Genomic DNA, 16456 nt, shown 5'->3' on the forward strand with positions numbered 1-16456 from the left:
TTCCCTGGAACAGAAGTTAAACTAACAGGTCTATCATTACTTGTGTCAGCCTTTGATCCTCCTTTGTGAATTGGAGTCACATTTGCACATCTCCATTCCTTTGCTGCCTCCTTTAATAAAAAAAGGCACCCGATCCACCCCGGGTGCCTTTTTTATGTTTATCCTCAACAATTTCTCCTCCACTTTCCTCTCAGTTATTACAAAATCATCTAGCTCACTGCCAGAGTTTGATGCATCTCTGGCATTCCCCTTCCTGAATAACTCCATGTGTGAATGTAGATGCAAAATATTCATTTAGTTTGTTAGCCACCTGAACAGGATCCTCAACTGTTGAACCATCAATATCCAGTGGACCAATCTGATTCTTTGCATCCTTTGCCAAGTATTTCTCATAATCTGCCTTTGCCTGCCTAACTTCCTTTGTGACTTGGTTACAGACCAGCTTATATCTATCATAGGCTTCCATGTCACCCATTAATTTATTTCTGTCCCATGCATTTTTCTTCTCTGCCACATGTCTCATCTGACATCCATTTAGGTCTAAACCTTCAACAATATTTCTTAGTTGGTATGTAAAGCCTAGTAGCTTCCAAGATAAGTTCTTTGAATGCTTCCCATTTTGAATTTGCTGTTGGTAACATCATCAGTTGGCCCCACCGTACAGAATTTAAATACTGTCTGAGACCATCGTAGTTGCCTTTATGAAAACAAAAACCCTTCCCTTTACCCCTAATGGTAGTTACCTCTTTGAGTAAATCCCACTTCAGCATACTGTGATCACTGCCACCTAGTGGTTCGTTTATCTGCAGATTCTTAATGCATGAAGAATCACTGCTGATAATCAAATCAAGAGTATTACTCCCTCTAGTTGCCTCCCGAACATGCTGATGTAGAAAACAATCATCCAATAAATCCACAAAAGCACTGCTAGTGTGTGAGTGACCAGCCCCCAAATTCCAGTCAATATCTGGGAAATTAAAATCCCCCATTATAAGACTTTCCGATTTACTGGCCCACTCTATTTCTCTGTACAGTTTCTTATTATACTCATCAGAGTCATTAGGCCTACAGCACACTCCTACTCTCAATTTTGATCTCCCAATGCTTATGTCACACCAAACTGACTCGACACTGCACTGTCCAGCAATGTCGACTGGCTTCACTTCCATGGATTTTGTGTTTCTTAACTAATAGTATAACCCCTCCTCCCTGTAGACGTTGTACTTCCCAAATTCCAGTTCTGCATTCTTTATATCTGTGTGACACCACGTCTCTGAAATCCCAACAATATCTGCCTTTCATGTTCTGAGCAATTCCTCAAATTTATTTACTAAACTCCTAGCATTGGTGTACACGCAAGTGTACATGCACCTGCTCTTCCTCTTAGCCACCCTAACACAACCCATGTGTTTACTTGTACCCCCATGATTCCCAGCAGTCTCTGAAATATCCTGCATCTTGTTTTTCAGGCTTCTGCTCATTCCAATAGAAGCAGTGCAAGAATCAATTTCTCCTCTGCCAGTGGCTACTGTTAATCTATTAGTTCTTGTATCCCCCCCCAATCTAGCAGTCTTCCGACCCGCCTAACACTGCCTCGATAGCATCAGCAAACATTCTTGCACCCTTTCTATTTAAGTGTATCCCATCCCTGTAGAAGCAATCTCTCCTGTTAACAAGTACAGTCCAGGCTGAAAAAAATTCTACCCCTTGAGCCTTGCACAATCCCTCCAGGGCCGAATTGATCGACAAGGCTCTCATCATATACTCCCTCCTATCGTGTCTGGGCAGAATTGCAGACACTTTCAAGTTCAACCCTAATTCACGGCTTTTTTTCAACAGTGACCTGTACTTGTTAAGTAATTCCGCCGGTCTCCTACTCTTAATATCATTAGTGTCAACGTGTACAACAATAAACTAAAATACACTTCGAGAGATTTACATTCTTTGACGACCTTACAGTGCATACTAGCAATTATATCAGCCTCAGTTAACTCAAGTATTAACCCGAATAAATAACAGTCGTACTGTTGAGAAATGTTTGTTCTCTAGGAAGATAAACTCCAAACATATTTCTTTTCAACAAAGCTATTTCCGCAGTACTGTTACTCCTACGCTGTGTAGGAGCACACCACACCCTACTTTTGTACATACAGTAATCACTCTCCCACTCAAACGCCTAGAGCCATCTCGGAGAGCAAGAGCCTGTATATCATCGCGGTAAAAGTCTTGTCCTACCTATGCAGACCCTTGCATAGAGCAACTGCTTCACTATTCTGCACACGCTCGCTTTAATGTTCAGTTTGAGTGACGTTCTCTAAATAACGCGTCTCTCTCCCATAACGGTGTTCCTCACCTATTTAAAGTTGGCATCCGTTCCTCGTGACAGGTCGTAGCAAGGAAGCTGCGTACATTGGCTTCAGCCAGTGACCGACTGTGCTGCTGTCGACAGCATCGTCTTCATGTACCTTCTATAGTAGCTTACAATCGTTTCAACAGCCTTTGTCACACATCGAGAAATCGATGACGGATTCATGGAGGCAGCCATGTTTGATGACTATTACAGCCCTTGGGGCAACAAACTGTCATTAGCTCAGTAAGTGGTAAAATGCACCATACAGCACAAGGTACTGCTATAGTATAAATACTGCTCTGTAAAAAGACAATGGGACATTACTAATGAAGTAACCCTCCTATATGCACCCTTTAATCAAAATTATTAGAAACCAAAATTCAGTATTTTATATGATCTTGACCGCTTGAATTAGATCTACTGTAATTAAGCCATTGATTGAGCAATAATTCCTGTTTGTTTATTTGTTGAGTTTTAGGAGACTAAAACCACACTGCGCTATTATATAACACTTCTCGACAAGATTAACAGAACAAAATGTTTTTCGTGAATACTTTATTGTGAACAGTGTCGCCGAAGGTGAATATTTGATGTCATAGGCATCCTAGCATGCAAATTCCGAGTATCCAATAGAAACCGATCTACCACTTTACAGAGCTGCACATTATGCAAATTATCCATGCCTATAAAAGTAGGGCTTGCAACCACATCATTTCATTCCCATTCATTGGCTTTCTCAGTGCGATAGCCACATCTTCCGTATTCAGGATGACATGTTATCTTCGTTCAGTTGAATCTTTAAGATGGTGGGCAGTTGGGCAACTTGCGGGCGGAAGTGGCAGGTTACTGAGTCATGCAGTGTCGTCTCAGCAAGATGGAAGCAGTTTTAGTCGAGAGAAACCAATGGGGGAACCCTGAGGTCCGCTACAACAACATATGAATATCCCCTGAGAGGAACCATTAGAAGAGTTGGCCAAGGGCTACGTCGACCAGAATATACCGCCATCTGGCTCTAACAGTAAGATGGAACCCTACGACGTCCTGTCATCAGTTGTCTTTTGGGTGCTGTGGCTACAGATGAACATTTCCAACCGGACTCTGTTAAGAAGGCTCAGTTCAAGTGGACTCTACGCAAGGAAGCCAATGGTTTGTATCCCATTAAGTCACATATTCATGGCACTAGTTTTGACGAACTTTGCGGTGGTTTGGGGTTAATGGGATGCGGCTGATCAGGTGCCGCCATTCATCAGACATCCCATTAAACCCAAACCACCACGGATCGTTGAAACTGTTACCATGAATATGTGACTTGTAGCCCTGACAAATGGGATACAGTTCTGTTCTGTGTTGAGTAGCATTTTAGCCTACAAACAAATTCTAGACGTTATTTGATCTGGAGACAACGAGGAATGCGGCACCATGCTTCCAACATCAGAGAAAGGGACACTTACATTGGAGGCGGTGTTCTCGGGCGGAATATTCATCTTTCATGTTTCTGATAGTAGTACCGAGAACAGATCCTTGAACCCTTTGTGCGACTTTTTAGGGGTGTGGTTGGCCCAGATTTTCTTTTCATGCATGACAATGCGACTGCACATAGATCTCACATGGTGGAGGATTTATCTTGAAACTGAAGACATCTATAGTATCTTATGTAGACTGGCATCTGAACGTCAGTTCAACTCGGCCTTGGTACATTATGATAAACACAGAACTCTGTAAAAGGCTAGAAATGTGTATGGTGTTATCTTTGCGCGTTGTGTGTGTTGTATTGTTTAGTTGTTTCTGGCCATTTTGTGACCAGGAAGGCGATCACCTGGAAAGCCTGCCCAGTGTCCGTCTACACCACGGGGAGGTATACCACAACTGCGCATGTACAGTGGTCAACCTCAACAACAGCCACACACTGAATGTCCAAAGCGAGTTAGGAACCATTCAAAAGAACCCCCTGCCAGCAACACCATGGAACTGAAGATATCCAACGACAGCCATGGTCAGCGCGATCACCACACTTAAATCCGATCGAACATGCGTAGGATGATGCCCTTGGGCTTCGCATTGCAAGCCGACAGCCAACTCCTCGGTCACTTGGCGAGGTAAGGTCCGCGCTGGCGGAAGAATGGGATTTGTTACCACAGAATCTTATAGACACCCTTATATCGAGCACGTTTTTGGTAATTCTTATGCAACCCCCATAAATGTCCCCTTATACCTGTTCGAAATTTCTCGCTGTCTCCGCATTTCATCGTTATTATATGGTACACCACTGCCATAACAAATTTTGTCTCGCTTCATCGCCAGCTGCACGACTTGCAACATGTTTTCTACGTGTTCTGTTAACTTTGTCAAGCAGTGCATTTCTGTAATCCCTGGCGTAATGGATGCCCCAGATTTTCAATGAGGTTCAAGATCTAAAGAACAGAAAAAGGGTGAGGAGGCATGGAAGTATTTGTTCTGAATTGCGCAGAGGAAAGTTCAAAAAAACCCAGGATATCTGTGAGAGAGAGAGAGAGAGAAAATAATCTTGCAACTATCTACCGAAAAACCTTGGCCACAGCAAAAAATCCCATTAAAATTCGTCCTATCTAAACACGATTCAAACCAGTGTTTTGAACGACAGTGACCATAACCACAGCGTTATCTGGCGTTGTGGAACTTGACCCCATTAACTGACTGACCTTCGCAATCCGATCACAAAGTGCGTATATTGCATATATCAGCCCGAGGAGGAGAATATTGGGTTAAACTATGTTCAAAGAAGCGTTAAAAGTCTGTTTCTGAAACTCGTGCTTGCCTAAATTAAGTTGGCTAATCTCCTTCCAAGGACAGAATGCAATTTTTATAGCTTAGTTTATATGTGGTTCACTTAGTACTTATGCTTTCTTAATAATAAAAAAAAGCATTATATTTGTAGTAGTTTCTTCGCAGTAAAGTATTCAGTCCTACCAGCTTTTCGTGCTGCATTTTCGCTAGCTACTGTAAAGACCACTGGGAGTTCAAACAAGTGATTGCAATAAGCACAGAGAACTGGGCAAAATTAATTTATATTCCGAACTTTGAATACAAAGAGATTTAAAGTAAGTACTTTCGTCTCGGTGTTTGTCAAACATGGGCTCGGAGTTAGTAATTAAGTAATCAATGAACACTTAAAATAGGCAACGCTCTTTCCAGTGGGAGAGGGAGAGTGCGTGAAATCCAACAACCTCTGTATCATCAGTAAAGTGGCTGTCACTTGGCACTCGCTTGTAAAGGGATGGGATGTTGTTGGTTCAAATCTCGTCGATAACTAGAAGTTTTAAGATTCTTTGTTCTTAAGTGAAAGCAGATCTCGTGCGGAGGTGTAGATCCCTCAAAATATTTCGCATAATTTCTCTAACATGTTCAGCAAACATATGAAGGACTTCGCTCTTTTGATGGCGAAATAAAGGTCGTGGCGTTACTGATTTCAAGGCCTTCAACAGTTTTTTTTAAATCATTTTAAGGAGACAATTTAAAGTTTACTGAATATATTCTTGTTACAAAAATCTCAATCTGAGCTTTGTAAGGACATGAGGTTTGATAAAGCGAAGAGGTGGCCGGGTTTGACATTCAGCCGTCAAGTGACCTAAGCGATTATGTTTGGCACTATTTCAATTACACGCTTTTGAGATATAAACTGTGAACTCTTACGAAACGCCTGACAGAAGAGGAGAATAAACCACCCCAATTGCCCATTACTGCTTAATTCGCTCTTCACATGAAGATGAGCATTGGCATGAAGTGGAAATCGGGCGCAGAATACCCAGCAATTATCTCACACATGGAAATACCTCTTGACTGGCGGCAGCAACGTCGTATTACGCGCATTTCGGCAGTCCTGTATTGATTCTGAAAGGAGACGGAAAACAGTTCAATGAAATTAAATTAGAGGAAGTTTTGATCTGTCACTCAGGCACCGTGACCACCTTAAAGCTTCGCCGAATTGCTCTTTTCAATAATTACTCCGGCGACCTGCTTTTAAAGACTGCCAGGATTACTAATGCAGCCTGCTTAGTGTTTCATCACCTTTTGAATATTAACTGATAATCATCGAGTGCACTGCAAAATTAAAGACGACTTCACAACCGATGAAGTACACCGACTAACAACAGTAAACTCGGCGAAACTAGATAAGTTCATAAGGAGATGACCTTGTCTAAATATCACTCAGATCCATTCTATTAAAAGGATATTTCACGGATTGATTTCAAAGCGCTGTTTAACTGAAACATTTAATAATTAAATGTAAATGAAAAGTAATTCTTCCTTCAGTGAGTGGGATTTAAATAGTATAAGTTGCTAAGGTTTCCTTTGGAGGATTTTGTTTTCTCTAACTCGACTCCTATTAGACGAATTTTCATGAAATTTTATATTTAGCTCTCACAGAACGACTTGTCGAGCCTTTTCAAATTTCAATGAAATCAGACCAGTAGAAATTCAGCAATTATTATTTAAATGTTTAATATATATGCACCACAAACTATCCATAAAACGTACACTGTAGCTGAAGCACGGGTTTGTTGCCACGCGCTGGCTGGAGGAATGAATGAACAACATGGCGTACAAATGAAATGTTTTCAGTTCGCGCATAAAGTAAATGTATTTGTTTTGTTACAAATCGTGAATTATTACTATTTTCCAAAGCACCCGAAATGTAACGCACTGCGTACATTAACCAGTCTTATTTGTAATCTATTCAAGAGAACTATTGATTTGCGTTTTAATATTAATGGGACAATATCATCCATATTGAAATCCATGAGTGAATGTAAATGTACACATCAATTCTGTTTGGCCAAGCTAGACACGGTTGGATATGAAACAAAGATAGAAACAGCTAGTGGTAAAGACTGAAGACAATAAAGGAAAGAACGTACCTGTTTAAAATGTTCGGTTTCTGTGAATTATGACGGGAAGTTGCTGACAGGAACGAACTCTGTGCAAAGAATATAGACAGTTACAAGTTGGGGTAAAATGAAGAATTCAACGAAGAGTAAAGTCTTAATTTTATGGATAAGTATTTAAATATCAATTAATTACTGTATTAGGTGAAGCTGTTCAGAAAGTTATAACAAAAATATTTATATTTTGGTATTATAACCAAATTTAAAATTATTAGAATACTAAAAATCACAAAAATAAATTATTCTGCAATAAGAGTAATAACAAATAAATGAAAAGAGAATTTAGGAAATATTTTCATCCCGTAATGTAATTATGAAGAATCTGATAATGAAATGCTGAGACACAGAATTGTACATCGCATTTTATTATGGCCGAAATGCACGTACATTTATCAATATTAAAAGATTGATGAAAAGGACTGGGCACTTTTCTTTCAATGTTGTTTAAAGAATAGTTCTTTCTTCACCCTTTTGTTTTTTGTAATAATAAATATGGGACAGGACGATTTCCATAAGCTTTACAAACACTGTAATCGAAAACGACAGAATTTAAGAGAAAAACTTGACGCCCGCTAAAAAGGAATTACAACGAACTGTAATTGGATTTCTGGTGTAACCACAGCTGTCGAAGGAATCTGCTGTCAGGGATGTTTTCGATAAATTCTCATTCAAACAAAAATGATAAAACAAATGCATCCAGAGAGCGAATTACACTTAGTTCTACTGTAATAGAATCTGTAATTCAACAATGATTTTATCACTGATATTCAGTAAATTAAGGAGTAATTATTTTGAAATGATTACTGGTTTAATGTCTAATTTTCGAGATGAGGAAAAACCCTTTGTTTATATAAACAACGGCTGGAAGAAAAATCTCCCCCTCCAAGAAAAAAAAAAAAAAAAAAAGTAAAGTATGTTTGATCCTGAGGGTTAGTTTAACGAGGGCCTTTAGCTAGGTCCTGGAGCAGCTTAGGCTCCTTCCCCTCCGAGATGTTTTTCGATATCTTCCCGGTCCAATCAGACCCAGCAGTTAGGACTAGACCGGGAATATATCGGTATGAATCATATAAATTCAAGTATATCTGCTCATATGCTTGAATTAAGTACATTTAATCTATCTGTTCATATTACTTGCATTATTAATGAAGTTCTGAAGTTATTAATCAAGAACTCCACCTTTACCTGTATATCAGACAACATCTTTATATATAAGTATATATAAAGCGCATCTCCCAGACAGATCGATCAGTCGGAAATAAAATGTGCGCGTTAACGTTCTTACATCTTAGTAAATTCGTGCTCTTCTCATAGTTTTAGGTGTCAACTGGAGTTGAACGTACTTCAAAAATTCACCAGTCGGTGCATTAATTCATCAAACAGCTTTATGTACATGGTGATTACATAATTAAATCTCACAGAAATATTAACTTTATTTTGATTATAAATTAGGTTACCAGGACAAGTGGTCTGTTCACACATTCTACGCTAATTGTGCTTCGCGTATTTCTCACGGTTGGTGTGAGGCAGCCAATCAAGTCAATTACACCCTAATTAAAAACGGACGAAAAGGGAAAGCCTGGGGGAAAAAATGGTCTCGCAGATCTGCACGACATCCAAATCTGCAACACAAGCCCACAGAGAACCTGTGGGGAAAATAAAGGCATTCCTTCATCTGTGTTCATCTATGCATGAGCACATGAACACGGCTGGTTGGAGTTTGCCGAGAAAAACACCTCCGCAGTACCACCTCTTTGTGCTCAAGGCTCCAGAGGCTAGAGTTTCAATAGACATTTACCAGATGTAACTTTAGACACTCAACATTGACCTATGGCCTATTGCCAAGTCTTATCGCGATAATATCTTGGCCTATCTTGCTATAAGTAAAGGACAGGTGTGCAGGAGTCGGTTCTAGTATGCGGATGTCATTTTATTTGTAGTCTTGTTTGTTTTAATTATGATTAACTCTATTCTGATAGTTTGTCATTAATGTTTATTTTGTAACTTAACTTCGTATTTCTGTGCTTGGCCACTTGTATAGTCAAAGTTTTGTACGATTCCTCCGAGTATCTGTGCATGGAATCACAAATGTATACGATATAACTTATTAAAGAATTTTATTATTATTATTAATTTCAAACACGCATTAAGATACCAGAAAGGTTATCTGTGAAACAGTTCAAATTGCAGAATGGTACTGGAAAAATTAACGTGCACGTAATGACAGAGAATGTGGCTTTAAATTCAACACGAACCCGTTCACTTGGAAAAGCATTGGATGCAACAAGATGCGTTAGATTTGCATAATAGCAAATCTGGATGCTGACCGCCGTCGAGCATGTGAACAAAGTGCAAGCATTATATTAGTCTCCAACCAAGCCACTGAGACGAACGTCAACTTAACTACAGTTAAAACGAGAATCCTTAAAGAAAAAAAATCCCACGGGTTGGCACGTACTTGCTCTGAACACGATCCTGACAACCTCGTTCTGTGAATCAGGTAGAATATTGATAATCCTGATTTTGGACATTAACATATTTTGATAGCCTATTTCAGGGCTAACCGATCCCTTATTAGATAGAGGATTGCCTCTAGTGACAGCATGCAGGCAAAACGTTGTAAAGTAGTTGTTCGCTAGGAACTATAATGCAGTATACAAAACAGGTTTTCAAAGTTTTAATGTAGCTAAAAGTGATTTGTTGAAAACAGAGCAATACCAGACTAAAAGGCAGGTTTGTTCTGCTGTGAGAATTAAGAACATTGCATTATCCTTGCAGTTTAAAAATCCCCTGGCCATAAAAATAAATCACACAGGGCAAAATAGTCATTTTTACATTTGTAAAATTATATGTAAAACATTTAAATGTGCTCTTCTAGAACTGCTCAACCACCAAGTATACTATACTTCTTTAAAATCAAGAAAATCTTAAAAACCGGCACCTCTCAATCCCCAAGGGTGCCGGGAATTTTAAACACTTTACTGTAATATTCCTTTTGTGTTATTTCCTTTCGACAAAATCTACTTTTACCATTGCATTCCACGCTAATATTTTTCTTTCGCAGCAATAAACATTCCTCGATATTCTCCAGACATTCCGACTGTTACTTAAGCTTTGAATTCCAGACAAATCATTTGTTAAGTAGAATACGAGGCAAGAATACATGAAAATCAAGATCTTGGATATGTGGATATTATTACAGAGTCAATATTACACATAACATCCATTCTCACCACTCATCGCGCTTAATCCCAGTGACAATATTCAATGTCGTACTTCTTGCAGACACCATCAATCACTTACGATATCTTGTCACTGCTAATCTCTTGTATAACTATATGTCTGCTCTTGATTTCTATTATCCCGCATCTGTACATTGCATCCATCTACACTTGCTTTCCACAGAATGGTCTTCCTTTGAAACCAGGCACTACCCTACTTCACTCTGATGATGATTTATGGAAAGTGCCAATACAGCTCCCTTTTTCTCCATTAGTTCTTCTGAATGGTGACAGATACCAAATGTATCTGTCGCACCACGTGGAAGAAAACCCTCCTTAATATAAACAGCAATACCTTAAGAAATCTATGTATTCCAAAGAACGTAGTTACTACACTAACTAGCCAAAGAAATGAATATAACATGATGCAAACAATTCTGATAATTTGTAAGACACAGGTTGGCAAATATTTCAGTAGAACTGTTTTCCACCAATGGATTCAAACTTCGTTTCGTACAATTATGGCAGATGGCGCAAATATCAATTTAAGTAGTTCAGCATTGGAGAAACTAGAGTTCTGTTTCGGATCAGTATAAAAACAACTCAGACCATGTGTTCTAAAGTTCGTTTGTGGATAAACAAAAGGCGCAGCCTCCTGTTTGGGACTGATGAGCTATGTACCAATGGAAAAACCTCCAGTATGTGAACACTTTACCGAAAGAGATTCGAATTCGGTTTTTAACAGGTGAAAAATAGCATTGTCAACATTCGCTTAAAGAAACGCCACTTAAGAGCACAACGCAACCTTGGATTTTCTACGACTCCATTTCATTTATTTTTTTAATGCTCTTGAGTTCCATTTCATAAAAACAATCCCCAAAGTTGCATTTGACACCCCTCAAGCTTGCTCATTGCTGATCCAGATCACACATCTTCAAATGGCTGTCGACATGAGTGTAACAGTGGGATGGCCACGCTCAGATAACCTAAAGTACGGCAAAGCGCATTCCAGCTGCGTTAGAGAAACGCTCAGCTAATTATTGTACACTTGGAAGTTTTACGGCCGCACTCAGTTGATAAATGTAACGATTGTTCAGCCTCCCAGATTAATTTCACAGTTAAATGATTCCAACACTGCTGTCAGAATATGTCTGATGCCGAAAGAGCACTTCACTCTCCATACTTATTTTAGAAATTTAATTTAAGTAATAAAATGTATCTTAGCACAAAGTTATATCCGATATGCGGTACACACGCTATTTATCCCTTAATTTTATTACGTGTCAAAGGGCAACGTATTTCTACTCCTTATGGATCGCGAGTTTAAATTCATGACCCATGTATGATTTAATTCAGTATTTCTCTGGAGCAGACCAGATCGATATGGATTTTCTAATTGGAATTAATTTGCTCTGTTCACAACTGAATACTGCGTTTCAGAAATACCTTCGAGTGAATGGAACCACCTTCAGAATACTGCTGTTGTCACTTTTAATGGCTCTGAACTAAGCTTTATATATTTGGTGCGAGCTTATTTAATTATCCTATTTAAAATACTTGTGTAGTGCAATTAATTCCGAAGAATTTGTTTGGTTTTCCTGATAGAAGAGCTATTTTAGAAGGTTCCTCGGGTATTATTCGCTCGAAATGCAAATGTCAAGTTATTTTTATGGTATTGCGGCAATAGCTGCGCAATTCATCGCTTGATTAGGAAGCTAAATGAAGGTATGGTTGGAAAAAGATAGGTGGTTCCGGTCAAATGATCTTCATCAAATCAAATTACTGGAAAACATACGCCAGATTTGAGATATATTGACTGAACAACTGGGAGACCATGTCCATCCACCAACTCCCACTGTTTCTAATGAATATAAGCGATGGCATATGAGGGTCATCAAAGACTACGATTATGTATGCACGAGTATACGTGCGAAATACTTCGAATAACTACTACTGACTTGAGTCACATGGGCACATTTAAACATGTTCCACTCACTGCCTCAGAAGCCATCAATCCTTCCTATGCTCACTGGAAAACTCAATCAAGTGTTCCCCTCTGGGGATCTTAATAGCCAGCTTACAACGCTGGTGTGTTACTGTACCTGATCCATCCTCAAATTTAGCAGGATAGAATCTCGGACAGATCTCCAGCTGAAGATGAAATACACAATTCATCATACGATGGCTGCTTCGAAGGTCATAGGCACTGTATTCTGCTGCATGATTCCTGTAGTCCCATGGCAGCAGAGAATGAATGCAGATATGTTCTCCTTCAAACTACTCGAGCACGACAACATTAAATCGCAATGACATTGAAACTTTTTGAATCTAAATTAAGTTCCAGTATACGAATTAATACAACTGAAGCCATTCTGTTTGATTATAAAAATTAAGCGTATAAAATGAACACGGGAGATAAAGATAGCCACTAAGTATGCAGAAGTAGAATAATGAAAGTAAAAGAAATGCACTATGGAAACTGATTTAAATACGTAGTTTGATTTATAATACTTGGGTGGCTATGTTCTTTATATGTTACTGCTGATCGTGTTATACATTAACAGAAGGTAGAGTAGCGTATTACCATACCACCTTAGGTTAAATTAATTATATTAAATGGAAAGATGAGCACGTGATGAAGGTTTATTTAAGCAAAGATCGGATTAACAATTTTAATCATTATTACAGTCCTTTGTCGTAGTGTATGCGTTACATATGACTGAATGACAAGGATAATTAGCAACCATTAGCTACCGACAATCACACTAAGGGAAAATTAACATATTTTAACTGCCAGTTAAACAGTGGAGTGAAGGCGATATGCTGTTTTATTGGCAACTTTCCAAGCCAATGAAACACCACGGAGGCTACAGTCACCGATATCTTCACGTTCAACTACAGTACTCGGAAATGTGGACTAACTAATCTTTCTAATAATTTGCATTAGCAAGTGGCCAAGTATATTAAAGGTTGTGCGACTATCGTAGTTTTATTTGATATATAGATTAAAGTTTAATATTAAAAGTAAGTGGTGTATTTATTTCTCGTTAAACTGTAACCCAAATGAAATCATTAGGACGGGTCGCAAAGTTAATTTATCATTTCAGAAGGCCGCGGTACAGCAAAGTTTGAGAGCCCCCTGCAATATTCCCTTATGTAGAAGATTATGAAACCAAAACCAGCATTGATGACACGTGACATCGCTCTTATTGATGTACGTGTATATGGGAGACTAATATCAACGAGCCATTCCTTATTACCTGTTTAGTTCTGTACAGTGAATTGGTTTCTTTATAAATAGAGAAGAATAAACAGATGCACAGCAGATAATGGGCTGTGCAGGAAACTTCACTCGATCCGGTGTTTACCAACTACGACAGTTGCATCAAATTTACGGGCTCGCGTATCCATATTCCCTTAATCACCGACATCGAAATTATGATTATGAACTACCAGGAAGTAATTAACAAAATTAATCTTAACTATAATTAGAGACATGACCAGTGGGATAATAAGCAGTTCCTACCGCATATTAGCCTTGACGAAATCTTAAATTATGACTAACCAAAAGTTTTGCAGCTACCATAGTATTAAGAAAGGAAATCATACAGGCACATAACAGCCCTCAGTCAACTTTTACAAGTACGCCAGCGAATATATTTGATCCACATGATCAATAAAAAATATTTCATACATTTAAAAAAAAAAAAAAAAAAACCGTACTGTGAGCTACAGCATGGTTTCCCGAAGAGGTCTACTAGTATGAAATCTCAATGTTCCATCTTATTATGAAACATCGTGAAGGAATTATTTGAAGCTAAAAAGCAGGTAGATATATCGGATATCAACGTAAAACTTCCGATTCCATACTAAACGCAATAGTGCTAAATAAAATTAAATTATGGATATGGGAAGAGGCCCCTGCTTATCGCTTTTATGCTTCTATATCTAGTTTTAATGTTTTAAGTATTAGTTATATTTAATACTTACAAAATTTAATGTATCGGACAGCTTTTAATGATATTGAAAAGTTAGAATATTATCCTTAACATTTAGAATTTTCCTCGTGCCTGTATACTGATCGTTTGGTGCGATCTGGTCTCGAGTCCTGCATAGACTGAAGGAATTTCTAAAGGCTTCAAGCAACAGGGACTGTAATTATCCGATCTCATGGGGAAAAAGTAAGTTTTCAGTCTTCACAATATGCAAATCAGCTCGTGAACCCACCCTTGTGCAGACATAATGCGCAATGGTGTCTTTATTCGCCTAAAAGGTTAGCCTTCACAGTGAAATTCTTTGCAACATTAAATCACGGATAACCTGAGTTTGACAGGCCACTCACACAGTAACGACGAGCATAACTCCTAGCTAGGAATTCCGCCTTCCCACGAGATGAAGTAACTACACGAGCGCCTCCATCTGATGCGCAAGTGCCGAATCAGACTCGTCGATGTACAGAATTGTCCAAAATATCACTGTTGTGACTTTCACAAACCTTTTATGCTCGGGAAAATCATAAAAAAAGCTAAAACTGGTTCTGTATTTTATAAATGTGTTAGCGTTTTCGGTAGAATGTCAGATGTACACCATCAAAATACCTCGGGGTATTCTATGTAAGCTGCGTCTACCAGACAGCCTTCCTAGATGTTCATTTACGTAGTCAGGACGCAGAGAGATTTATCACTACCAACGTCCTGGCCAAAATCACGTTGTTCAGTAGTTACGATCATCTCAAAAGAATATTTGTTGGACAGCAGTCTCGGTAGGATAAATTATTTCTCACGCAAGATTTAGTAATGCTATTAAGGTTAAAAGTTAATGACAATTTCCTTTACCCTCTTTAAAACTGGGCAAATTTTTTGATTATTTTGTATGTAAAGTAAAGTGTCAGCTGATACTAAATAATTATAAACATGTAGTAAACATCGGGGCTTCTTTAACTTAGTAGAAACCAAATATGTTTGGACACGAAAGTTTCGAAATGTTTCGCTTATTTGGTAGAGAGAACAAACACCGTTATTACACTGATAACATCACAGTGGGAACGGAAAGATGTGTGGTACAGAAAGCGGCTTTCTCCTGATGCGTTACAATTAATGATTGATCACCACTAATTAATAGATGGGAGATATTTGCATTACCTGTTTACCTTTGTGTAGCCCCATACCAATAGAAAATTCCAGTTGTAAATTAGGTTACGTTGGATGAAAATGATTTGATAAACGTTCTCCATTTAGTTCCTAAAAATAGCAAACCCTGTGTGTATAAAATGAACTATGTGAAATGCAAAGAACCAACATACACAATTCTGGGAACCACTTATGGCGCTAAAGCTGCTCAATGATATATTTCTGCCAGTTTCTATCATAAACATTCTGCCAAGAAATTTGTAGCACAGTAGTTATAATCGTTAGCCTCCCCACACCGGGTGGTAAAGACCTAAGTTCGAAACTTGTCAATGAAGAAAGGAATTTATGGATTTTTTCTCCCGGAAATTCGGGTTTTCAGTCCAGCAAAGAGCAAATGGACCAAAGAACAGAATCAAAAATTACAGACATATACGGCGCAACATGGCCTGAGTTACTGATGCGCCTAAAATCGCTAATATTGAACTGTATAATATGAAGCCTAATATTAACTTAAAAACAGAAATGTGTTTAATATTCTGCGCAATGTTGTTTAGCCTGTTTGGGACAAGACGTCTATCCATGCAAGGTTAAGTATTGTCACGGCTGAGGTCCGAATATTGAAAACTAAGGTGTACGTATTTCAAATGTTACCATTAAGATATTCAGTATTCCAGAATACTGAATTTGAGAATAAATAGAGTAAATTTTGCGAGCGAAGTCAGAAGGCTTTTGAAACTGATCAAGTGGAAAAAGAAATACTGGAGGAATTTTTACTATCAGCGTTAGTTACCGAGAAATATTCTGAAGAACAAGTGAGATATGTATTGGGAATGAAGG

General features: G+C 38.5%; 1 protein-coding gene across 2 annotated transcripts in view; it reads right to left on the reverse strand.

Annotated features, from left to right (window-relative positions):
- Positions 1-16456, reverse strand: part of LOC150084527 (junctional adhesion molecule 2A-like) — a 204347-nt gene that overhangs the window by 116523 nt on the left and 71368 nt on the right. Inside the window, exon 2 of one of the 2 annotated variants that reach the window (XM_090375290.1) lies at positions 7246-7304. The exons of the other annotated variant lie outside the window; for it this stretch is intronic. The gene's annotated coding sequence lies outside the window, so the exon portion shown is untranslated. The remainder of the gene's footprint in view (positions 1-7245; positions 7305-16456) is intronic. 2 annotated transcript variants of the gene reach the window in all.

This window comes from Mastigoproctus giganteus, chromosome 6 (genome assembly GCF_048544385.1).
Source record: "Mastigoproctus giganteus isolate SK-2022 chromosome 6, ASM4854438v1, whole genome shotgun sequence".
Taxonomy (NCBI): Eukaryota; Metazoa; Arthropoda; class Arachnida; order Uropygi; family Thelyphonidae; genus Mastigoproctus; species Mastigoproctus giganteus.